Source organism: Telopea speciosissima, chromosome 7 (assembly GCF_018873765.1).
Source record: "Telopea speciosissima isolate NSW1024214 ecotype Mountain lineage chromosome 7, Tspe_v1, whole genome shotgun sequence".
Taxonomy (NCBI): domain Eukaryota; kingdom Viridiplantae; phylum Streptophyta; class Magnoliopsida; order Proteales; family Proteaceae; genus Telopea; species Telopea speciosissima.
Genome location: NC_057922.1, coordinates 15,663,609 through 15,689,472, shown reverse-complemented (window position 1 = coordinate 15,689,472; position 25,864 = coordinate 15,663,609). Strand labels below are relative to the sequence as shown.

The 25,864-nt window shown below is 37.3% G+C and overlaps 1 protein-coding gene and 1 long non-coding RNA gene across 2 annotated transcripts in view; one reads left to right on the top strand and one right to left on the bottom strand.

The window, feature by feature from the left end:
* The window catches only part of LOC122668274 (Bowman-Birk type proteinase inhibitor-like), a 56,289-nt gene that overhangs the window by 4,691 nt on the left and 25,734 nt on the right, over window positions 1–25,864 (bottom strand). The gene's annotated exons all lie outside the window — the stretch shown is intronic.
* On the top strand, window positions 816–24,534 carry LOC122667719. Its single transcript, XR_006333842.1, has 3 exons — window positions 816–864; window positions 22,029–22,220; window positions 24,522–24,534. It is a non-coding gene; the product is annotated as an uncharacterized LOC122667719 (long non-coding RNA).

The following is a 25,864-nucleotide window of genomic DNA, read 5'->3' as shown; positions in this document are numbered from 1 at the left end:
TCAACCAAGAACATCCAATCGGATTAAAATTATATATTTCGATTGTTTGAACATGGTCGAGTTAAGACGATTCATGACAAATATTGCAACTCTTGTTGGCCCATGTTATAAATTCAAGCTCAAATGTGAACTACAATTGGTCAGGCTTGAGGTTTACCTTTATTGTAATAAATTTTTGAAATTATTCTCTAATCCCCAATTTTTTGATGTATCGTCCTTTTAATGATGTTTCTGACGCACCCTGGCTTTTGGTGTAGCACACCATCATTTAATTGTTGTTTTCTCCTTATCCTTATTTTTGAAGTATCATTTTTTTTTTTTTTTGTTTCTCTTTATCTTTTTTAATTTAATTTTTCATTCACCCAAATAATGTTTTGTTTTGTTTTTGTTTTTTTTCAGAAATTGAAAATGGGGTTAAAAGGGGCTCTTATGCATCTATTATAAAGAATTTTTCTATGGGTATGGACGCAAAGATTAAATGGGTAAGGAGTCAAAGACCTAATCTACAAGAGATTCGAAATGCCATGATCTGATTGGGTAATAATGGATATGTCCAGCGAGTAGGCATTAATTGCAAATAGAATGACACAAAATGAAAACAGTAATGAGAAATAATAAGAAAATCTCCTCTTTATTATAAAGAAGCCAATTTGGTAACACCCACCCACTTGGTTACAATCTTATGAAGATGAAACTATAGGATCGAGTAGTAGGCATTGCAAATTAGCACATACAAGACACAAGACACACACAAAGAGCACAACACGTAGTAGTAAGTACGTAGGACCACGACCATGGTTCTGAGACGACATATAGGGTTGGGCTCAGGGGAGGATTGCTTTGGTCCTCTCAGCAGTAGCAGTGGTAGCAATGCTGGAAGGACTGAAGCTGTCAAATTTGGAAGCCATAGATTCGCAGTATGGCTGAAGTACAGTAGACACAGTTAAGTAGCAGACGCATTTGGTGCAGAGAGATGTATCGGTGCAGCTGCAGTATGGTGGACTTGATTTTGTGCACACACAGTTATCGCACCAGCTACTGTCCCCAATCTTATTATTGCTTCCTGTTAAGGTTAGGGTTTAAGCACAAGGTTGCTTAAAGCATTACACCCTAAGTATCTAATTTGGAATACCCAGACTGCTGACTCCAGCTAGTATATATAGGGAAACTAAGGTTTAGGTTAGATGGGCTAATTACTAGATTGCCCCTCACAGCCTGGGCATTAACACAAGTAGGATTATATTAGAACATATGAAGGGATATTGCATAAATACCCTTACAATCTCCTCCTATGTTCTACATATATCCATTACACATGTATAGGAACCATTGTTCAATCAGTAATTGAATCAATATAAATTGAATATCAATAATCCAATAAATCAAATAAGAAATAAGTAAACTTCAAGAAATAAAACTAGGGTTTTAGATCAAAACTAAACCCAATAATAAATCCGAAGTTCCACATGCAAGTGGCTAAACCAAAAGAAATAATCAAAAAGAAAAGTCCTTGCAATCCATGTGACTTTACTCATCAAGTAAGTCATCCTCATCGAGATCCAGATTCAACCGTTCTCCTCCATCTTCGCCATTCTCTGTAATTTGTCAAATATGAATTTCATAAGATATTATGAATTCAATCATTTGCACAATAGTATCTAGTTCAACAATAAGAACTTAGTACATTTCATATATGGCTGAAGGTAAACCAAAAAACAATAAGCATCATCATCAAGTTTCTTTACAAGAGCTCGATCCTATACAGTCTCTATCATAAGAATCATACCATGTTTCCATTTGGAATACTGTGTTCATCATATCAGTCATAGATTTATGTTGTATCATCAAATTTGGAATGGTACACCATACTATGAAAGACATGTCATCAAATTTGGAATGACATAAAGACTAGCACAACATCATGAAAATTTGCTACACCATCAAGTTTGAAATAACAAAGTAAGGAGACTTCACATGAAAATTTGCTACACCATCAAGTTTGGAATGGTTTCACAAACCCCCATACTTAGTAACCTAACTAAGTTATCTGAAATATGTAAACTGTCCCGAATGCTTACCAAGGCTAGATGTGTCACGCCCCTATTCCAGACAAGGAATATAATATCATATAAAGGGTGACTAGGGCGCGCGTGTCATCCTACTAAACCGCCCGGATCACGACACGTGTCCCAACGCACTGATCATAACCAATATTAACACAATATAATATTAGAATGCGAAAAAGAGGAATATTACATTCCAAGGATCGATAGTATTGCGAAGCGTATAAATCGAATAGTTACAAGATGTTCAAAGGCTAGATGATAAATACGAATTAGTTACATTTCCAATGACCATCTAATAACTATCAAAAATGGTATAACATAAGTATTTCAACATAGGCCTTATCCTCAAAAGTAAATCAAAAGGGATCGAGTCCCGAATATCCTCACGACCGTAGGCACAATCATCGCAAGGACACCGTCGCCATGTTCCTCAAACACGGCCTCCGGTTCCTCCTCACCAATCTCATCGTACCCCAGGGCGCACTCCAAGTCCCGCGAGATATCCGTCACCGCATCATAATCTAAAAAGTGTGCGCACGAGGGGTTAGCTCCACTGAGCCGGTGAGGGGATGGGGATGCACAAACACGCAATTCACATAGTCCAATGATGCATGCACATGTTAAGTCCATTTTTCCACCTAACAAACAACTAAGTCAATGGCATATGCTACATGTGACAACTCGGGAGACATCATGGGTCACTTAACTTATCGCCACAATGAAACCTCAATTGTCACGTGGGACCTACGCCGATCGAAGCCTCCAAGACCACTCAGTGCGGACCCGATAACCAATACTACCATGATCGGCCTTTCCCACCTCCACGTAATCCGGTGTGCGATTACCCAACACCTAAACCCTGTTGGTAAGGGTCGTAGCATAAGGGTGTGAAATCCTAGCCATAATATACTACATGCAAGTCCTATCGTCCCGAGAGGTAATCCGGCGCATCAACTTTTCATCCGGTTTAGTGCCCAGTTACCAGACGCGGCCGTGCATACGATTCAACATGACATTCAACATAATTTCTTCATAAATGTATATAGTGTTGGGTTCAACGCACTGGTACCACCGCACCGAGACCCATCAAGGTACAACATTACCGATCAACATTATAACAATTGTATATAAGAGTATGCAATATGCGCAAACATGCTTATTAATTATAATGATTACATAATATATAATGCAATAATAATAACAGGCCAAACGACCAAACCCACTCACTACGTATACGCTAAGCACCACGATTATCGGTTGTCGCCTCGATCAAGCAATAAGCCACAAAAATGAATATATTAACCTATACAAAGAGTGAAATAAGGTTAAACGAGCGAAGGGAAAGGATTCCCAAAAGGTCTCCCATAATCACTTAGTATAAGGTTTCGAAACAAAGTGGTTGCAGGAGTGGTTTCATGCCCAAATTCTGCAACCACATGTAAATCCTAGGAAACCGGGGTTCGGGACAGTTTTAGTCAAGGTTGGATGCGGATGTGGTTTCGAAACGAAACCGAGTGTAAATCCGAGCTTCACGGGGGCTCAGGACAATTTTAGTCAAGGTCGGATGCGGATGTGGTTTTGAAATCAAACCGAGTGTAAATCCGAGCTTCACAGGGGCCTTCTCGGGAAGGTAATTTCAGGGGTGGTTTCTTGCAAAACCACATGTAAACCCTCACACCTTCAGGTCCAAAATCCGAAGGATTCCCTCCAAGGACCCCATTTTCAAGTGGTTTTAAAGCACAAGAACTTCTAGGAAACTCCATCCTAAGCTCATTAGGGTCCAACCTTAAATCTCTCAAATGGCAATGAGAACCCTTACATTAGAGCTCATAATGGAGTGAAATAACTCCACCATAGCTTGGGCTTTAATGCTCCATCGACTCCCTAGGTTCCAAGAGAGATCTAGGTCAATCTCTCCCATTACCCAACCCCCTTTAAAATCCAAAATAGAAGAAGGAAGAAGCTTCAATAGCTTACCTACCCCCAAGATGAGAGAGCTCCACGATTTATGGCCCAAGAGATGGGGTCTCCACCTTCCTCCAAGCCTCTTCACCTTCCTCTTCCTCTTTCTCTCCTCTTTCTCTCCTCCACGATTTAGGGTAGAAGAGAATGATGAAGGAGAAGTAATGTTCTCTCTCTCCCTCATGGACTCATTTATAATAAATGGGTATTTGGGTACCTCTAGACAAATGGGTCATGAGGCCTAATGGGTCAACCCATTAGTCCTATGTAGGTAAGTGGATGGAATAACCCATCATTGGGTCAATAGGTTAAATGGGCCTGCCCACAACCTTAATTAGGGAAAAGCCCATTCTTAGATGGGTTCATAAGAGATGGGTATAAGTCCCCAATGTACTTCCTAAAGGTACGTGGGACCCGAACTTAAATTATTCCCTTCTCTCATGAAATAGCTCGAGCGGTTCAAGCCCGGACCCGCACTTCGAGGTTACCAAGGGAAGAATAATTAATAAGTCTTGAGGCTAGAACTTACTTTTCCCCGTCATGGTTTATTACCCATGACCCCGAACAGCTTCGCCACGGCAATGCTAAGCTCATCACCGAACGAATTATCCAAGCGAGGTGACGGTCCAGGATGCTCTCTCCTCGAACTCCTCGCTCCGGGCTGGTACTTGGAGGGTAGTCGACGAAGTCGCCGTCAACGAACTTTCCCCACTGGCGGTTGAGGAATCTTTCCTCCACAGGCAAACCCGTGCTGTGGTCAACGATTTTGTAGCTAGGTTTGACCATCATAGAGAACAGGTCACCAGCATACATGGCAGCGGTATCTACACGTCACGAGAAGAAATGATATTTAATTATATCCCGGGGTACGGGTATAACAAGATGAGATTCGAATAATTCAAAATAATACTGGGTTAGGTTAAGACCTGACTAAATGGTCTTTAACCCCATCTCCCCTGTAGTTTTGAATGTTCGATCTTTATTTAATCCCTTTGTAAGAGCATCTGCCGTATTATCCTTCGATCTCACATCAATCAAAATGATAATCCCTTGTTCTGTTCTATAATTCAGCATTGCCTGTTTCATCCTGATGTGTCTCCTCTTCCCATTAAAGAGTGAGTTATTCACAATCGTCTTTGTTGCTTGATTATTTGCAGAATATAGATATAGAGTTTAACTTAAAACTCCTCAATGGAATATCAATGATCAGATCATTTATCCACTCTGCTTCATCTCCCGCAGAAGCTAGAGCATAAAGTTTCGATTCCATAGATGACAGAGCAATACTTGTCTGTCTCTTGGATTTCCATGCTACAGCTGCTCCTCCTAGTGTAAATACATAACCACTGGTGGATCTATTGTCTCCCAAATCTGAGCACCAAGATACATCAGAATATCCTTCCAAAGTTGGAGGATGTCCAGTATAACATAAAGCATAACCTTGAGTACCCTTATGGTATCTCATCAGCCTCGATAGGGCATCCCAATACCTTTTTTCAGGATTACTAGTGAAACGACTTAGTATGCCTACCGTAAAGGCTATGTCTAGCCTAGTGCAACTCATTGCATACATGAGACTACCAATTAGTTTAGAGTAATCTAACTGATTCACGGTGTTACCTGTGTTTGGTTTCAACTAGAAAGTAGCTTCTCAATGTAATGAGTCTGACTAAGGGTGATCCTTTGCTCACCGAAGCTTACTCTCATTCCAAGAATGGTGTCTACCACACCAAGATCTTTCATGTCGAATTCTTTAGACAAAGTTTCTTTAATGTCTCTCATTATAGAGAGATCAGAACCGAGAATCAACATGTCGTCTACATACAAATAAATAATCGCGACCTTGTTTGACTCAGATAAAAAATAAAAGCACTTATCCGAGTTGCTGGTTTCAAAACCAAGGCTCTTTACTGTCTTATCAAACTTCTAATGCCACAATTTAAGTGTTTGTTTAAGACCATAGAGAGATTTGTTTAATTTACAAACTCTTTTTCCAGAACCTTCCATGACAAATCCTTTAGGTTGGTTCATGTAGATTTCTTCTGTTAGGTCTCCATTAAGGAAAGCCATTTTTACATCCATTTGATGGACACCATAGTGCTCAATAGATGCTATGGCAAGAAGAATCCTTATTGTTGCTAAATGGCAAACCGGGGAGTAGATGTCAAAATAATCTATTCCTCTCACCTGTTTATAGCCCTTAGGTACTAATCGTGCTTTATACCTGGCTATAGACCCATCCAGATTAAGTTTCTTCTTCAGTACCCACTTACACCCTATTGTCTTGGCCCCTCTAGGTAGATCAACAAGGTGCCAAGTCTCATTCTGCATTAAAGAGCTCATTTCCTCATCAATGGCTTCTTTTCATAGCAGGGAGTCCCTAGATCTCATCGCTTCCTTATAGGTGGATGGATCAGCCTCTAAATGGTAGCTCACAAAATCCTCACCAAAATTCTTGGGTACTCGATCTCTAGTAGATACTCTTCTAGATTCTGATTCAATGAGCATTGTGGGAGTAGTGTCAGAAACAATTGGTTCAGATTCCAAAGGTGATTCTGTAACCACTTCAGTCAGACCAGGCAAGGTCAGACATTTATCTCTAGGGAGTTTATCTTCAAAGAATATAGCATCCCTAGATTCTATCACCACATTGGTTGATAGATCCAAAAATCGGTCTGCAGCACTGTCTTCTGCACAACCTAGATATATACAAGTGTTTGTTCTAGTTCCCACCTTAGGTCTCCTAGGGTCTTGTATCCTAACATAAGCTATACAGCCCCAAACCTTAAGAGTGTCATATCTACAGGGATGATTATGCCATAGTTCATAAGGTGTAGAAGTCAGTTTTGAATGTGGTAGTCTATTTAGAATGTGATTTGCAGTCAACACTGCTTCTCCCCAATAGCAAGAGGGCATGCCAGCTGTCAACAACATGGAGTTTAACATCTTTGTTAATGTCCTGTTCTTTCTTTCAGCTATGCCATTTGATTGAGGTGAGTAAGGAGCAGTAGTTTCAAGGATTATGCTTGTAGAGACACAAAATTTCTTGAACTCTATCAATTTGTATTCTCCTCCTCTATCACTTCTAAATCTTTTAATTTTCAAGTTCAACTGATTTTCTACCCTATTCTTGAAAATTTTAAAATTTTAAAATGCTTCATCTTTAGATTTTAACAGGTATAAACGACAATATCTAGAAAAATCGTCTATAAATGTTATCAAATATTTCTGACCTCCTCTAGTTGTGTAGCTTTTAAAGTCACAAATGTCAGAATGTATAAGTTCAATAAGTTGAGTGCTCCTAGAAACCGGTCTGAACGATTTTATGGTTATTTTGGTTTGAACACACATTTCACATCTATTAAATCTAATTGAAGTGTCTAATGGTAAATTAAGAGTTTTAGCTAGTTTGAGCATTTTCCTATAGTTCACATGTCCTAACCTACAATGTAGTATTTTGGGATCAAGTGAATTATGGTTAACCTGGTTTATTGTTTCATTAGCTAAACTCAACCTAAACATACCATTCAAATAAAAATAAATACTTCAAGGAACAATCACACCTGATATGAAGAACCCTGGATTTAGACGACGGAGGAAAGATTGCGGCGGTGCAGCGGCGTCGACACTCACAGTGTGCATGCTAGTGTTGGTGCCCGAAAGCCAAAAAAAAAATTCTAACAATGAGGTGTTGTACGCTCTGTACCTTGTATGATGTGATTCTTCAATGCACAGTCACAGTAATAAAGTCCACCTTTTTGGATTTAATAAAGATAACTATTCTTTAATATCCAAATCTGAACAACCAATCAATGATGTCACTTCTTTAATATTCAACACAAAAGCTTTAGCAAGCTTTCTGTCAATCAATGCTTGCAGACTTCTCCCTTTTGATTTTTTTTTTTCTTTAAATCAATCAAAGGGAAAAAACTAAGGAAGTTGCAATGATTGCAATCTTATTTCAACAATTAATGCATAGGAATATGCAATGGTAGCAATCTGATTTCAAAGCAATTAATGCTGAGTAATCAATGTTTTTCCTTTTGTCTTCTAACCTTTAATGCTTCTCTTGATTCTTTATTTCAAGGTAAAGCCGTGAAGCGAGATAAGACGATGATTGAAGACAGTACAATCGAAGCCGATCGTGATTGAAGACAATACGATAGGAGCATGGCCCCTATACATGCTCCAATGAGAGCACACACATTGGCATAATGGAGGTGATCGAAATTTCCATCTTTCATGTGGTGGGGGTGAGGCGGTCATTTCGCTTCTCTCTATATCTAGGCATGGGCAGTAGTGCACTCTCCCATAGAGAACTTTTCTCCTTGTTTTCTTGGGAAGTGGTTCTCTGTATGTGAACGAGGCCTATGTCAACACTCTCTATGTCTATCACTCTCCTTCCTCAAACAAGGGTGGAGATGTCTTTTTACATGGGGAAGAGAGAGCTAGACCCATGGGAACGCTAGCGTAGGCTATGCTCTTGGACAGAGTTTTATTTATCCAAATTCAAACAGTTTAATTCGGAACTCATAAATCATTTATCAATTTGTTTGGTTTTGGTTTTAAGAAGTACTTAAACCGTTTGATAATAGTTTTAAGAACAATCAGTTAAACTATCGGCTTTGAACATACTAAAATCAATTAGAATCGTTACCCTGTTGAACCTATTTTATTTTATTTTTTTTCTATTAAATCTGTTGAACCAATTGTACATACTGAACAAGAAAAAACCAATTATTGAATTTACGCCATGTAAATTATTTCAAATTGTATTTATTTCTTGAGTCACAATTTGGGCCTAGGTGTTGTGGTGAAGGCTCTGTAACATCAGACTTATTTATTGGACTTAAAAATAGATTTGTTCCCAATTGAATCCAAAACCATTAACACGAACCAACAATAAAATCGAAACCAAAACCAATAAAAACCAATTATTTGAAACCATCAAACCGGAACCAAATGTCAAACTTTTAGTGCTTAGTTTAATCAAATATTCACTTGTATAATTAGTATATGTATTATGTATGTCTTGCAAAAGGAAATACGAGGTACAATACCATTCCCATGTCACATCTCCATCTCTATTATTGCACTATTGTGCAGAGAGGCAAAGAAATGGTACATATAACCACGTGAAGAACCTTTAAAGGTTGGAATGCAAAAATGTAATGAGACCATGTCACCATGCAGAACAACCGACCTTTATAAGAGAAATAGTGGTCATGAAGGCTTCTTTCTCTTTTTGTTCTGGATATTTGTCTCCTGAAGGTTTCTTTCTTTTTTTGTGATTTTGTTTATATTGGTCGAAGTGATAACGGCCTGGATCATATTATTTTGGAGTGGACGATCTTTTGCCATTGGGGTTGTTTTTGGGAGCTCCGCTTCTCTGCGGAGTTCTTGAACACTGTAACTCTATTTATGAGAAGATCTAATAAATAGATTTATTCGCACACAAAAAAAAAAAAAATAACGATCAAACGCATTTTTAACTTAAGTTTCTTTTTCTTTATTTTTTTAATGTTAATTTTTGTAATAAAGAAATACCAATGAACCAAAAAAAATTATGGAGTCTGAAAAATGTCAATTAGGGAAGAAAGCTCAACTATTCATCCTAATTAAGAGTCCTAACACATTCATACAATAAAATTAGAGATAAATGACATATTTGTACTTTCAAAAACTTAATTAGGACACTATTATTCCACCCATACTTGATAAATAGTACGGGTGTCAACGGGTTGGGCTTGGCCAGACTTGACTTAAACCCTAGTTCAATACTAGGAGCCTTAATCTAAACTCAAGCCCAAACTCGCCCTATCAAGGTCAAGCATAGCCTCAACCCAACACGATCTTGGCAAGGTTTTCAAGTCCGGCCCAGCCTTGCGTGTCCCTGAATATCTTGGCTCATTGAGTTGTGGTACTAATAAAGCCCAATCACAGCCCAGGATTAAAAAAAGGCATTTGTCAAAAAAAATTAAACTGTTTTAAGATTTGAACCCATAACAACGTGATCATATATTTATATATTTTATAAATTTATATTATATAATAGAGAGTCGAGCTGACTCTGCCAGGACCATGTAGATATCAAACACAGCCCGACCTTTGCTTATCCCCAGATTTGTTGGGCTCAGAGCGGATTTGGGTAGGCTCAGGCTCATCGGGTTTTTTGACACCCCTTAACAAATAGGATTACTTGTGAATTTGCACCCAAATATTTATCAATTACTTGATGGATATACATACTAGTGAACTTTGTTAGTGAAATTTAAGTGAGACATGGAAGGGTTAACGGAGTTTTCTTCTATAGATTTATTTGGATTCTCCATAGATTTTAATTATTTTTTTCAAAGGCAAATCTCACCAAAGCAACTCTTTGATATTTGGTTATTTTATTTTTGGGTAAAGAGGAGCACGATTTCTATTCTCCTCGTTCAATAATGGAGGTAGATAAGGCTAGATGGAGCCATTGATTGGGTTTATTGGCTTATTTATGGAAGGGGAGGACCTCTATATATATATATATGTGGCCCCATTTGCTCTATTCTGTCATGAATCATGATTATAAGCCAAAAATGATTATTGTCTTTTTGCTCATAATTAAAGCTGCACCACACAAAAGGAGTGTTATAAGGTACATATATTTCCACGTGATGTAACCATTTGAAATACTATTTGAAAGGATTGATTGATTGAATGAGCAAAAGGACAATAATCATGTCTGGCTTTTGTTCATCAGAGAATAGATCAAATGGGCCCCACATATATATATATATATATATGAGGTCCCTATCAATAAATAAATCAATAAACCCGATCAATGACTCTACCTTATTTAGGTTTGTAATCGGGTACGATTTGGTTTGGATATGAATTACATGTGATCGGATTCGAATATTTATTGATCGAATACGGATGTCTCTAAATGATTCTCCTTTCTTATAGAAAAAGAGAGAAACAAGAGGAATAAATGAATAACGAGAGTCCATAGCTATGTAACACTAATTTAGAGAAACTTGATGATATAGATCATATAATAATAGAACTTCTCAATCTATTACGGGTGACAGAATCCATAAGGGTAGAGCCATTGATTGAGTTTATTGGTTTATTTAGGGAAGGGGGACCAATATATTGCCCATTTGGTCTATTCTGTTATGATAAAAAGCCAGAAATGATTATTGTCCTATTGTTCATAGTTAAAGCTGCACCACACCAAAGGAGAGTTCTTGAGAGCAGAGAGAAGACAATACAGTACAGTTTACACCTAATGAGAAACATGGCTTTTGGCCTATTTGGAATACCAAACGAGGCCATCACTTTATCGAAAAAGATCCTGTGCAGGGATAAGTTGGTCAAAATGCAATGCCTTGAGACTGGCGCTGCACATGCAACTCGGCTGCTCAAATGCACAAGAGTCAGGTCACTTTATTGTTCACTCTCACAGAATCGTACAAAATAAAAAATTGCTTTTTTTGCTTTTTCTGCATTAAAATGAAAGCATCAATCGACTATAAGATTTCATAAAATTTCTTCCATTTTACCTTTCAAAATAATTTGGTTGGGCTGTATCAAATCTCATTTGAAAGTGAAATGTAATAGAAAAAACATTTTAATTTGTTATAAATTTTAAAGGAAAGGTTTTGACAAAAATGAATGGTGCACATCAAGCAACAAAGCAATCAATTTGTTTTAATTATGAATTGTCTTTCTTATCCATTTTGTGCCTATGTTTTCCGCGTGGAGGACTAATATGCTCTTTGGGCAATTAGGGGAATACAACAGTCTGAAGAGGCCAGTTGTCAAACTTAGCAATCTCTCTCAATCATATATAGTATTCTATCTATTATATTATCTGCCTTATATTTATAGCATTTTAATCAGGGATGTAAATGGTTAGTCAAAATTTCATATTCGATTCGTGTTCATATCTGTTTAGGAGAATCTATATTGAAAAACTAGTTCTAGAAACTATCTAAATCCATTTGATAATTAATCGGATGCAGATACAGATCTTTCAATTTCAGTCTCATATTATTTAATAATACTACAATGCCTTTATGAATGCATGATATGTTACAAGTAATTAAACAAGAAATTAAATGAAAAAAAAAAAGGATTCATGAGGACATCTATGTTATTTCATATATGTTACTTCAACACCAATTTTAGTGAGGTAGTAGATTCCGCCCTTCACCTCCTTGCCTTCTATAGTAATATAAAACACTAAAGAATATAAATTTTATCTCTTATATATGAAGCAAATTCCACCAATTGTAGGAAAGTGTATGACCTTTATCAAATTCGGATTCTGCAACACTTTGAATGTGTTGATTCATGCCAAATGGTCACTTCCTTAAGGTTGTAAAAGCTCCCTATGGTGCAACAAGATTTTCTTGCCAATCAATCCTCGACTTGTGAGACTAGAAGTGATGTATTACATTCTCCTAAAGCCTCTCTAGGTCAAATAGAAATGAACTTCACTAAAAATTGTTAGATTTTGAGCGTGACATGGCCATTACATCAATGGCCAAAAACTAGTGAAAACTCCTTCCAAAACTCTTAAGTGAGAGGGGTCGTTTTTGACAAGATTTTCTTGCTTCAATCCAATTGTCAAGGTGTGACATACGTGATGGACACTCCCAAGATAGACAGGGATCAATTTGCAAGAAATTGGGATTCTATATACAAAGCCTCCATAAGAAATCAACATGGAGTGAAACACCTCTGGAGTTGACTATAAGTACATTCTGGCCAACTATGGAACGGGAAAAATTCGACATCGATTGGCACATGTTCGACGGCCAATCGATGTTGAAGGGAACTAGTGAAAGTTGATTATTTGATATCGTATGTCGACACCTCATTGCCATGCCCAGTCATCTCGAACAAGGTTCAGATCAATTCAGTCAATATATTCCACATAAATATGAATAATTCAAAGCTCGAAATGTAAGTGAACAACAGATTGGACTGATGAAACTTTGTCAAAAGCTTTTTTGGCCATTGATGCCAAATTTTCCAAAATATGTTTTGAAATGAAATGAGAGGCACCAAAGAACCCGAAGCTACTCTAGAAAACCAAAACTCATGCCCATGGGGTTCGTCCATCATGATGCACATTTTCCAAAGTGTGACAAAATGAGGTGTATACAATAGACTGAACGGAAATTTCAAAACAGTAGAAGAACCAAAATAGAATGAATACATGAAAACCTAATAAGAATTGAGTCAAGTCAATTCGGTTTTAGTTTTAGTGTTTTTGACAAGAGAATGCTGCGTGGGCCTCTATATTCTAAACCAAACCAAAATCAAATTAAAAAACAAAAACCAAACCGGTTGACAACCTTACTAGTACTACAAGGTCAAAACTGATTAGATCAAACCAATCGAAGCCACCCCAAATCTAAAAGATTCTTGTCCAAGGACTTCAGCAAAGAGGTGTACCGTTTTTGTACTTTTAGGTACATCTTGCCATTTCTTCTATCATTTCCCATTAAAATTGAATATTCCAACCATCTGAACATGGCCAATTCATGAGAAATATTTCAACTGTACGTGCTGGCCCGTGAGAAATTTAACCTCAAATTTGAACAACAATTTGATTAGTCAGGCTTGAGGTTAAGCTGTATTGGCATTATCAATTCTGCTTAAGTTATTTTTCCAGAATTAAAAATGGGATGGATTTCCCAAACATCCACTGTAAATAAAGAATTATTCTGTGTGTGTTGATCCAAAGATTCAGTGAGTAAGGAGTCAAGGTCTAGGTAACACAAGTTTTTTTTTTTTTTTTTGCCCTTTTGACCTAAACCAAACATAATTCTTATAGCAGAAGACACAAGAATTTTTATCTTATGCGGTTCCTGATCGGTGTGGTTTTTAGTGCCTCTCACAAGAGGAGGGTGGACTTCATCCGGGCAGAGTGTTCGGTCAAGTGCCCCGGGTGGATCCCACCCCCTGTTGTGAGAAGCACTAGAAAACCACACCAGTCATGGAACCCTAGACGATGAATGAAAAAAATAATAAGATAAAATCTCCTCTTTTTATCAGGAAACAACTTTGCTAACACCCACTGGTTACAATATTCTTACGAAAGATGAAACTAAGAGTAGTAGCTAGGCATTGGAAGATATATAGTAGAATATAAAAGACATAAAGCACAGAGCTCAAGTAGAACCACGACCATGGTACTTCAGGAACGGAACATAGCTAGTAGAGTAGAGGAGATTGTTTGATAGGGTTAAGCTGCTCATCAATAGGCGGGGAGGTTTGTGAGGGTCCTCCTCCTCTCAGCAGTAGCAGTAGCAGTAGTGGCGGCAATGGAGGAAGGACAGTAGCTGTCGAATTTGGAAGCAATAGATTCGCAGGTTGACCTAAGTGCACTTGAAACAGTTATGTAGCAGACGCATTTGGTGCAGAGAGAAGCATCGGAGCAGCGGCAGTATGGTGGGATTGATCTTGTGCACACACAGTCATCGCACCAGCTGCTGTCCCCAATCTTATTGCTTCCACCTGTCAAATCAAACCAAATCAAAGCAAACAAAATTTAGTCCAATCTCACACACAAGGTTGAAAGAGAGAGAGAGAGAGAGAGGGGCGGGGAATAGGGATGTAACGGATCGATTGGATCGGATCGGTCGGATGTATCGGCGGATATTCCCGCGAATACGATACTCACGGATTGATGCGGATCGGATCGTTATATATGCCTTGTAACGACCTTCCCTCTGCGGACATTCTCCTCATTCTCTGATGATTCTTTTTCATCATATTCAGAACTTGTTTTCTTAAAACTAAAATCATTATTTATTTAATTTTTATTATTAAGTATTCGATTTTTTATTTTATAGTTGAACCCAATGCCTAATATTGCACAAAACCAAAATTTGCATATATATATATATATTACCAGATGGTATCTCAACGGCCTTGAGAAGCTCAGCAACGTCGACCCTATATGGGGCAGCCATTAATGGACAAGGCATTGTTCCTAGAGACAACACCACCATAAGTGTCATCATCAACACAACCTTCAGAGCCATCTCGATCTGATCTGATCTCTCTCACTTACACTCTTCACTAACAGTTTACACTGATCACTCACTCGCACAAACCAGTTATAACTTGTTGCTCTTAATTGCAAGTTACAAGCTCATTGCTTTAGCCAATATTTATAGCCAGAACAAGCCTCATGTACCATTTACTTTTACCTGAATACCCTTGTGATTCTAACTCTCTTTTTTTTCCGGCATCTTTTACTCTTACCACCCCAAAGTAGTAGGGCTGTAAGGGAGAGAGAGAGAGAGAGAGAGAGAGAAAAAGTAAAATTATCCTTCTCATGTTTTTTGTTAGGGTTGATGTTCTCTGTGCCGCAAGCGCAGTTTACACCCAGACACATGGGTTGTGTTCCTGCCATTCAGGAGGGCAGAGTGGTCATTTTTGTCCATCCCCTTGTATCTTGGTTCAGCCTGCGACTCCGGCACAGAGAACATTTGATCTTTTTGTTATTTACTTATTGGGAATGTATGAGGGAATACTTCCATAGGTGTATTTAGAATTTAACATTTTCTTTTAATTGTCGCTTATTTTATTATCAAAATTATTTTTAAAATAAGATTATAAAAAAAATGTTTTCAAAAATTAAGTTGTCTTGCACATTTTTCAGTACACATGTGAAATAACATTACTCTCCAACTATCGTTATTATTTCCAGTGATTGAAGCATAATGTCTATTAATTCCTATAACCTCAAAAACCAATAATAATACCAAATAATTGTCCTAGTCATTCTAGTTGTGGCATTGTCATATTTCCATCTCACAATTGCATTATTGGGCAGAGCAGAAATCGTACATTTAACCACGTGAAGAACATTTACAGTTTACAAAACACAGGGGACCACCATCACTCGCCTAAGTAAAATAGGGACCAATTCAAGCACACTTTTAGCTTAGGTTCCTTTCTTTCATTTTTGTAATAAGAAAAAGAACCACGAACCTTTTATGCATGGCCCGTATAATTAATGGATCTTTATCCTCTCAATTGTCCTGCCCTTCAATTTCTTCAATTCCATATAATAGGAGAGGAAATGACCATCCTACTCCTGCCCAAACACACTGTCTGGAGTGGGATCCACCTCCCTCTATTAGAGGAAATAGTACCTTTAATCAATAAATAAATAAAGAAGTATATAAATGGATCGAATTCAAGTTTACTGCCTTTTAATTGGCATGATTAAAGGTACTATTTCACATTTCATCACATTTATTCCTTTTAATTGGCATGATATATAAATGTTGAATATAAGTATATAACACTATTCGTATTTGAATCGGATTACCTTCCATATGGATTCAAAAAGTTTTTAGAAACCGATTTTCTAAATACAAATTCCCCTAAACGGATACGAACACGAATTGAAATGGATTTCCAACCACCCATTTACATCCTTAGTGGAGACTGGAGATCGAGTGAAGTCTAGAGTCTAGAGAGAGTGGCGTTGCAGTAAACGCATGGAGTCACAATTACTAAGTAATTTTCTATTTAACAAGAAATTGGTAAAGTATTTTATGGTTCATTGATTTTTTTTTTGTTTTTTGACAAGGTTTTCAGCATGAATGTGTACACATACACAGTCTGTACACATTCATGCCTTTTACATTGGATGGGATGTGGGCAGAAGTATAATAATACATCCCCTCTCTCTTCCCCCCATCCCCCATCCAACGTTTGAAAGGCATGACCATTTAATTATACGACGATGCATAAAATGTGGTCCTTCTTATAATAAAAATGAAGAAAGGAACCTAACCTGATAGTGGTCCCCCGGACCCCGATCCTCTACTGTCGAGCTGCTCGATAGGACCCTACTGCCAAGACACAGCAAGACGGGGAATGATCGCCTTACCCCTACCCGAGTGGGGGTAAAGCGATCATTTACCCATCCATGTATTAATATGCATCTCATGTATGCATTGCACAGTAACCCCCATTAACTACTAAACATTCTCCCATAGCTCTAGATTTTCAAGTTCTATTTTCAGTAAAGTCCGATAGAGTTGAAAGGAAGAGTCGACAAGGAGTTGATAGTGTTAGAATTATATTTAGAATAAAATTCGATATTCCCTATTATGGACTAATATTAAATAACCTAAAACGTAGGCTAATTATGGTATTGGTCTAATTAAAAGGATCATTGGGTTATATTAGGAATCCTATGTGGACTGGCTTTAATATGGGCAGATAGATTCCTATTGGGACTGTGATGAGTCAGACCTTATAGAATTACTATATAAAGAGAGCTAGGTTTCCCCTCTACCCATTACAACTATTAATTCTCAATCTCTGTTGAGGAGTGCATTCTAGAAAGAGAGGGAAATATTCAATGTTCATCATCCCTGTGCATACGGTATTCTCATCAAGCCAGTTACTTTGGGAATAGAGGGGAATCAATGAAACACCTAGATCTTTGGTCTTTATTTTCGCTGCGATCATAGTCATTATGGATGCGAAACAAGGTTGGTGGCTTTATCTCCGTTTTATATTATTTATTTGATTATGTTCTTAAACGCCTTATGGAGATCCTGACTTTTGGGATTTTGTCCCTAATCGAATCAAATTAATTTAACAGATAGAGCTGATCCGGACTCGTTTGGGGTATTTCCATTTCTTTTCATGTGAAGAATTTACGTTGTTGCAAGGGTTTGAAATGATCGGTTCAATCCGGTTTCAGCCAGTTTTATGGTTTTTAACATAAATCGATTTAGGTAATTCTAGAAATAAAACTGTAATCGCATGTTTGGGTCACTTATTTCAAAAAAAAAAATTTGATTGATTTTCCGTACAAACCCATTCCCCTGTCATATCTACATCACTATTATTGAATTATTATTGTGCAGAGAGGAGCAGGAGCAGAAATGGTACATTTAACCACTTGAAGAGCCTTTAAAGGTTGCAAAAAATAGTGACACCGAAGGGTTAATATGGTTTTCTTGTGTAGATATATTTGGATATTTTTACCAAAAAAAAAATATAGATATGGATATCGACAGATTGTAATCATTTTTTCAAAGGCAAAACTCACCAAAATCTATTTATTTGGGTATCAAGGAACATATTTCTATTCTCCTCTTCTTCACAATAATGGAAATAAGGTTATATCATTCTAATGAAAAGAGACAGGCTATATATCCTTATAGAACCATTTATAGAATAGAGTAGAGTCCATAGCTACGACTGTAAATGGATAATCGAAAATTTGAATTCGATCCGCATCTGTATTCATTTAGGGGCATCAGTATTTGATTAGAGATATCCGGAAAAAAATCCGAATACTCCAATAAAAATCCGAATCCGAATACTTAATTATAAAAAATAAAGTAAATAATGATCTTGAGGGTTTTTGAAGATTCAACAAATTCTAGATTATGAGGAGAAGAGAATCATGATCTAAAACTATGGATTGAGAGTGAATTGTATCTACTAGGGGGAGGAAGGTTCGGGTTACACAAGGCAGAGGTGTAAACGGATGGTTGAAAATCCAAATTCGATCCGCATCTGAATCCATCCGAATCCATTTAGAGGTATCCGTATTCGATCAGAAAATATCCGAATCCGATTACATCCGATCGGTATCCGAACCAAATCCGATCCGTTTATAGGCCTATCCATAGCTATGTAACACTATTTTAGATAAAGTTGATAGAACTTCTCAATCTATTGTGAGTCACAGAATCCATCAGGGTAGGGTAGAGCCATTGATTGGGTTTATTGGTTTATTTATGGATGGGGGACCTATTTATATATATATGGCCCGTTTGGCCTATTCTGTAATGACCAAATGCCATAAATGATTATTGTCCTTTTTGTTCATAATTCACATTCCCACGTGATGAAACCATTTGCAATACTAATCAGTAATACTATTGAGCAAGAGAAGACAATACAGTACAATTTACCACTGAGAAACATGGCTTTATTTTGAATACCAAACAATGCCATCACTTTATTGTTCACTTTCACAGAATTGTACCAAAAAAAAAACTTTTTCTGCATTAAAGTGAAAGCATCAATCGAGTGTAAGATTCCATATATTATAAATAAATAAATAAAAAAAAAAGACTATAAGATTCCATAAAATTTCTTCGATTTTACCTTTCTCAAATCTCAATTGAAAGTGAAATGCACTAAAAACATTTTAAAGGAAAGGTTTTAACAAGAATGAATGGTGCACATCAAGCAACAGAGCAATCAATTTGTTTTATGAAATGTCTTTCTTATCCACTTTGTGCCTATTTTTTCCACATGGAGGACTAATATGCTCTTTGGGCAATTAGGGGAATACAACAGTTTGGATAGGCCACATGTCAAACTTAGTAATCTCTCTCAATCATATAGTATTCCATGTATTATGCTATCTGTCTTATATTTATAGCATTTTAATCAGGGATGTAAATGGTTAGTCAAAATTTCGTGTTCGATTCGTGTTCATATCTGTTAAGGAGAATCGATACTGAAAACTGGTTCTAGAAACTATCCGAATCCATTTTATAACTAATCAGATGCAGATACAGTTCTTTCAATTTTAGTCTCATAATATTTTATAATACTACAATGCCTTTATAAATTCATAGTATGTTACATGTAATTAAACAAGGAATTAAATTAAAAAAAAATTCATGAGGACATCTATGTTATTTCATAAATATCATTTCAACATTAATTTTACTGAGATAGTAGATTCAACCCTTCACCTTCTCATCTTCTCTAATATATGAAGCAAATTCTACCAATTGAAGGAAAGTGTATGACCTTTATTAAATTCAGCTTCTTCAACACTTTAAATGTGTTGAGTCATGCCAAATGGTCACTTTCCTTAAGGTTGTAAAAGCTCTCTGTGGTGCAACCAGATTCTCTTACCAATCAACCCTCAACTTGCGAGACTGGTAGTGATGCATTACTCTTATAGGAAAAAAAAAAAAAAAAAGTAGTGAAGCATTACATTCTTCTAAAGCCTCTCTAGGTCAAATAGAAATGAACCTCACTAAAAATTGTTGGATTTTGAGTGTGATAAAAGACAACAATGGCAAAAAAAAGAGTGAAATCTTTTCGAAACTCTAAGTGAGAGGTAAGTCACTTTTAACAAAAATTTTCTTGCTCCAATCCAAAACACGAGTGAAAACTCCTTCCAAAACTCTTAAGTGAGAGGTAATTTGTTTTTGACAAGATTTTCTTGCTCCAATCCAATTGCCAAGGTGTGACGTGATGGACACTCCCAAGATTGGAAAGGATCAATTTGCAAGAAATTGGGATTCTATATATACAAAGCCTCCATAAGAAATCAACATGGAGTGAAACAGAATCGAGATCCTCTACTTCCGCCTGCCCGTATTGTCGTGTGTGCCTCAGACACAGCAGGACGGCAAAAATACCGCCTTATCCTTGCCCGAGCGCCTTGCCCAAGCGAGGGTAAGGCGGTATTTTTTTGCCTTGCTGTGTGTGGGGCGCACGGTAGTACCGGGCAGACGGAAGTAGAAGATCCGGAAACATGACTACGAGTACATTCTGGCCAACTGTGGACGGAAAAAATTCGAAGTCAATTGGCCCATGTTCGACGGCCAATCAACGTTGAAGGGAACTAATGAAAGTTGACAATTTGATATCGTATGTCGATAGCTCATTACCATGCCCAACGTCTCTGATTCGGCCCTAAACGATCTGAACAAGGTCCAAACCAATTCGGTTAATATATTCCACATAAATATGATTAATTTAAAGCTCGAAATGTTAGTGCAGAAATGATTAACTTGGCTCGGACCGATGAAATTTTGTAAAAAGCATTTTTGGCCATTAATACCAAATTTTCAAAAATATGTTTCGAAATTAAATGAGAGGCGCTGGAGAACCGGAAGCTACTCCCAAAAACCAAAAATCATGCCCATGGGGTTTGGCCATCATGATGCACATTTTTTAAAATGTGACAAAATGAGGTGTTTACAATCTGAAATAAAATTTCAAAACCGTAGAAGAACCAAAATAGAATGAATACATGAAAACCTAATAAGAATTGAGCAGAGCCAATTCGGTTTTAGTTTTAGTTTTTTGGGCAAGAGAATGAGAGCCTGCAAGTGTGTGCTAGCCAATGGGAGCGCACGTGCAAACATTGACCTTGGTGGGATTTCCACCTTTCCATGGGGTAGGGTGGTTTTGTGTTTAGGTGCAGGAAGCATACTGGCCACGCGACCAGGTAGCATTCTTTTCTCCTAGTTTTTATTTTTTAATGTATTCAGTTTGATTATATTGTATTCTAAACCAAACCAAACAACAGAAACCGAACCTATTGACAACCTAATTACCGCTACAAAGTCAAAACTAATCAGATCAAACCAAACGAAACCACCCGGGCCTCCACAAAGAGGTATACCTTATTTTATTTTTTTTGGGTACCTCTGGGCACCTCTTCTGTCGTTTTCCATTAAAATTGAATATTCCAACCGGTCCGAACATATCCGATTGATGAGAAATATTTGAACTGGTGCTGGCCCATGAGAAATGTAACGGGTTTCCCAAACACCCACTATTTCAATCTTGTTGATCCAAAGATTGAGTAAGGAGTGAAGGTCTAGCTGACACAAGTTTTTAACTTTTTGACATAAAGCGAAACATTCTTATAGCAGAAGACACAGACAATAATAAGAAATAAGATAAAATCTCCTCTTTATTTATTATCAGCAAACCACTTTGCTAACACCCACACACTGGTTGGTTACAATCTTAAAATGAAGATGAAACTAAGAGTAGTAGGCATTGCAAATTAGAACATAAAAGAAGACATTAAGTAGAACCACGACCATGGTACTTCTGGAACGGAACATAGCTAGTAAAGTAGAGGAGACACTATTATTTGATGGTAGATAGTGTTGAGCTCATCAGGCAGGGAGGTTTGCTGCAAGAGTCATCCTCTCAGCAGTAGCAGTAGCAGTAGTGGCGGCAATGGAGGAAGGACAGAGGCTGTCAAATTTGGAAGCGATAGATTCGCACAATGGCTGAATTGCAGCTGAAACAGTTAAGTAGCAGACGCATTTGGTGCAGAGAGATGTATCGGTGCAGCTGCAGTATGGTGGACTTGATTTTGTGCACACACAGTTATCGCACCAGCTGCTGTCCCCAATCTTATTATTGCTTCCACCTGTCAAACCAAACAAACAAACAAACAAGCATATATAACACAATGTGATGATGAGAATGTAAGAGGAACCCAACAATTGAGAGAGAGAGAGAGAGAGTAAGAGGAACCCAAAAATTGCACAAATATATATATATTACCAGGTGGTATCTCAACGGCCTTGAGAAGCTCAGCAACGTCGACCCTATATGGGGCAGCCATTAATGGAGAAGGCATTGTTCCTAAAGACAACACCACCATTACTGTCATCAACACAACCTTCAGAGCCATCTCGATCTGATCTGATCTGATCTGATCTCTCTCACTTACACTCTTCACTAACAGTTTACACTGATCACTCACTCGCACAAACCAGTTATAACTTGTTGCTCTTAATTGCAAGTTACAAGCTCATTGCTTTGGCCAATATTTATAGCTGGAACAAAACCTCTTTGCACCATTTGCTTTTACCTAAATACCCTTGTGATTTTTTTTTTTATTTGTTGGTCAAGAGATTGCTGTTTGATCATGTAGTGTCTGCACCAATATAAGGGCCAATGAGAACACATGTAAAGGAATCTATTCGAATGAGACTTTTAATTTCACTATGGGTTGCACTATAAATTCACGCAGTCCTGTAGGCTGTAACTGGGCACAAGAACCACGCAACCGATTATTGTTCTTTTTCCCTTTTTTTTTTTTCCCCCCCTCCTCAGGTATAAAGAATAATTGGCTTTTCTTACTCAAGCACCCCAAAGCAGACAAGCAGTGCAGTAGAAGCCGGAAGGGTGATAGGCAAGAGTAAAATTGTCCTCCTGTTTTTCCTATTTACTTCAATACACCTAAAGGTTTCTATAAGTCCACTGTAGGAATCTTTCCTACACGTCCTATCATATGGACATATTAAGTAGCTAGCTAGTCTCATAATTGAATCGGAAAGCAATAATGGTGGATTAGTCATATGCCAAATTTTAATGCTTAATTAAATCAAAAACTAATAATCTATGTTAGAAGTGGGTTTTTTTTTTTTCTGTTTCAATAGAATCCTAATGGAATCCTAATGCAGTACTTGCCTTTTTACTCTTCCCGTAACTATCAGACTACATATACTTGATTTGACCTCAAGGTTTAAACTTTTATGCACTTGGAGGGATGAATTTTCAATTTTTATGGCATCGTTTTTCTTCGACAAGCTACTAGTGAAGCATTTATTTCCAAGCAATAGGGCTTGGAGTTTTTTCTTATGTTAAAAGACTCACATGCTCTGATCACCTTGTCATACTTGAACTAGTTTATTCACTCATGTATTAATATGCATCTTATGTATGCTTCACATGCTTACAATAACTACAACAACTATTTGTTGGACATGTATATCCACCAAATCCGATTTGTTTCGATTCAACTTGATTTATTATGTATTTAATCTTTTATCAATTGCTTGATAAATAGGGAATTTACTTGTGAACTTAATGAGTGAAATCAAGTAAGACATAGAAGAATTAATAAGGTTTTCTTATCCATAAATATATTCAAATTTTACATAGATTTCAATAATTTTTTCAAAGACAAATCTCACAAAAATTCATTTTGGTAAAATGGAACACGATTTCAATTCTACTCTTCTTCATAATAATGGAGAAGGTCATATCATTCTAATAAAAGAGACATTAACGCGCAAATTCCTACATAATAATAGACCTTCTCAGTCCATTATGATTCACAGAATCCACCAAAGGAGGTCTATTCTGTCAAAACCAAAGGCCAGAAATGATTATGATTGTTGTCCTTCCTTTTTGTTTATTTTTTATTATTGTCCTTTTGTTCATAATTAAAGCTGCCCCACACCAAAGGAGTGTAATTAAGGTAAAATATTAAAGAGAGAGAAGACAATACAGTACAGTTATTACACCTCATGAGAAACATGGTTTGTTTTGAATACCAAACAAAGCCATCACTATATCTTTCACTTTCACAGAATCATACAAGATAAGATTTGGTTTTTTTACTTCTCCATTCATGTGAAAAGCATCGACTGGAAGATTCCATAAGAGAAATAGAAAGTGACAAGATGAAAGGTCAGTTACGAAATAAATCAAAGTCATTTTACATGCGCATGCGCATGGGATTTGTATGATCTGAGCAATAATTTTTCTTGTTTACTCCAAAAAAAAAATAATAGTAATAATTGTTCGTTTGTATTGGGAGTACGATGTCTTGTATGTCATTGTTTGGTTTGTAGGTTGATTTCGAAGGGCCGTTAAAGAAGCTGAAGGTTTCGAGGCGTGGAGGAATCAACCTACTTGTGCGTTAATCTACTGTTCTAGTGGAATTTCAACGAACCAGCGAGTCCATGCGGGGGTTCGCGAGCAACAATCCCGTTGAAAAATTTTTAAGGACTATATGGGTATTTTGGTAAAATTCCTAAATAGGGTTTCGCTATAGATATGTAGTAAGGGTTCTTTATTTGTAACACAATCTGAGAGAGGTGTGAGGGCAAGCGACTGTAACCCTATTCCCCATTGAAAGTGAAACAGATCTCATCTCACCGTGGACATAGGCAATCTTGTCGAACCACGTAAATTCTTGTGTTCATTGCTCCAATCCAATTGTCAAGGTGTCTAAGGATGTGATAGACACTCCCAATATATCAAAGGATCAATTTGCAAGCAAATGAGGCTCCACAAAACCCCCATGAGAAACCAACTTGGAGTGAAACACCTCCATGTGTATACTAGCAGCATTCCCTCCAGGTTGAAAAAGAGTTCGCCCTCGAACTCTTGTTCCGATCAATGGTGTCCGTCATCCACCGGGATCGAATGGAAACCAAATGAACTCATTGTTGTTGTCTCCAATTGAATATAATACAATTTTCAACACAACCCCAAATTTGATGATGATAGCAATTGTGTTCACAGTTTGAATGAATGAGGTACTCAAACATGGCTGATTGACTATGCTTAGGCCTTGGACAAATTGAAATAGAGATGTAAAAGTGATACATGTCAAATACGGATCATCATACGTACTGGCACTGTCGAACAATGGGAACGATAGGGGATCATGGGTTGTGACCTCGCTGTGATGCAGGTAGACATCCTGTTGTGCTTCCGAAACGAAATATGGTTCAAGACTTTCGAAACCATTATATTCGTCGCAATACTCATCCTGGTACTCTTAAAAAATTGGGGGTTTACTAAAATCAACTTGAACAATGATTCGTTCATCTGCAACATCAATCGTTGTCGTATGAACTTCATTTCTTGTGTTGATGTACTCCAGGAAAGATGTACAATCACCTCTATGCATGGGTGCCATCACAGCTTCTCGCTCTCCTTCAAAGCTCTGATTACCAAATAATGCAGCCTGGTTGGAAGACACGGATTGGGAGAGTCAAACACACGGACACAAGAAGAAAGACATCGCAATGGGTTTAACGTGACTCTTCAAGGACATGGGAAAATTGCAACTCTTCGAGGATGCAACATAACTTTCAAGGGTTACGAGGATAACTCTTCAAGGTTCAAAATACTCAACAGAGTAAACTTTCATTAATTCATTCGTCACTTCACTACTGAATGAGCATAGCTCTTACATATTTAAAGAGAAAATAAACCTAATTCTAATCTCTAAGACTGCTAAATCCAAAGTAAATCCTAAACTCTTTGAT